We start from the raw sequence: 1,881 nt of genomic DNA, 5'->3' as shown, positions 1-1,881 counted from the left end.
CTCAGCACTGAGGGGGAAACACCATGATATGTTGAGGACAGCTACAGCTCACTGACTCTGTGTGTTTGCATATGTGTCCTGCCTCTCTGCTCCCAGCCGTTAAGAGGCCAGTGTTGATCAGTGGCTGTCCAGGCCTTTCAGAGCCACTGACACGCCGGCAGCACAATGATGATGTCACTGATTCTACTGCTGGCCACCCTGGGGCTCCTTGTTCAGGGTGAGACTCTCTTCTGAAAACTTTGCTTCAGGATGCAACCAGGTTCACCACAATGATGTTCTGCTGTGATGGAGAAACACTGAAACAAGCAGCATTTACCTTCTTCCATCTGTTCAGTGGGAGTCAGTCTGGAGTCTGAAGTCCAGGCTGAAGAGTTTATTACCAGGGTGGTCACAGCTTCCCATTCATACAGTGATACAACGTCGTACAAAAACTTCCCTCAGCTGGAGAGGAACTGATCTGACTCACCAGCTGCACAGAAACCATAACACTAGATATTTCAAATACATAACCACACTGTAATGTAATGTATGTAAATGTACTTTAATTAGAATGAAACTCATGCAGTTAAAAGTTGTAAAGTTACATTTTACTGAAACACTCTGAGAGGTTACAATAATAAGAAATGTCATTTTGTAAGTTTTCCTTTGTTTTAGGTGAGTATTTTATTTAAATTCAATGCACCTCCATGTTGATTTGTAAAATGTGAAATCACTTTCATATTTTGTTAATTTGATATATTCTGTGTTGTTGTTTTTTGCTAATGAGTCTTCTCATCATAAAGCCTAAAATATTTTTTGTTTAAACTTTGGTAGATGTATTGACAGGACTAAGTATATTGTCTTCATGCAAATAAAACACTGATGAAATAGGTGTGATGGAAATTTGATATTTTTTTTATATATATTTTGAAATTTGATAGGGCATGCAAGCTGAAGATTTATACAAAGAGGACAAAGTGATAAAATAGCCATCAAAAGGGGCTGAAGAACTCTGTATTAACCAATCACAGTACGAGAAAACGGACAGTAGGTGAGACCGGTGGACAAAAATGGACATTGGTACACAGAGATTGTCTGGACAGATACAAAACAGTTCCAAATGGACTGAGCTGGAGGGGGCGGGACGGACGCTAGTGACAGGAAACAACTGGGACACACACACACTGGGTGAGTCACAATTTCTCACAGAAGAATAAAATCTTAAGCACATTGAAGGTAAAAAAACAAAGTAATACTATATTAATTTATTAGTAAATGCTGATGAGCTTGAACAGCCTACATCGGTGATGAATGATAACCACAAAGAGTTTAAGAAACTGCCAAAGTATCTGTTAGTAAATTTAACCCCAGCAGGGGATAATATTGCTACATGATATGTTGAAAACAGCCCAACAGAGCGGCAGGTATTGCATATAAGGTATCATAATAATGAATTTTGATGACATAGTTGTTAAACACTTATTTCAGTTATCAGAGCACTGAATGAGTGACCCCCATGTCACACACACACACAAACACACAAACACACACACACACTAAGAGACCTTTGGATACATGCACATAGACTCATTACACTGCACAGTACACAGTTCTGATGGACAGGATGCAACAATTTTTAATTATTTATGGAACAGGGACAGTGAAAAAAAAAGAGAGAGAGAATTATTTCAATATCTGGATCAAGGAGCACTGCGCTGTTGTTTTGTTTCTTTTTCTCCTTCTCTGATCTTAGCAGTACCAAGGGGGACATATACACATGGCGAAGCAAAGTGATTTGGAAACAGATGGATTTGGGGATGCAAGTCCGCCCGGAGTTGGCTGACTGACAACAGGCCCATAAGTTGGAATTTGAGTACACTGGTTAAAACATTAAACTGTGAC

This window comes from Micropterus dolomieu, unplaced genomic scaffold (genome assembly GCF_021292245.1).
Source record: "Micropterus dolomieu isolate WLL.071019.BEF.003 ecotype Adirondacks unplaced genomic scaffold, ASM2129224v1 contig_14234, whole genome shotgun sequence".
NCBI classification, from domain to species: domain Eukaryota; kingdom Metazoa; phylum Chordata; class Actinopteri; order Centrarchiformes; family Centrarchidae; genus Micropterus; species Micropterus dolomieu.
The sequence above is the reverse complement of the archived record's forward strand: the minus strand, read 5'-3'. Positions refer to the sequence as shown.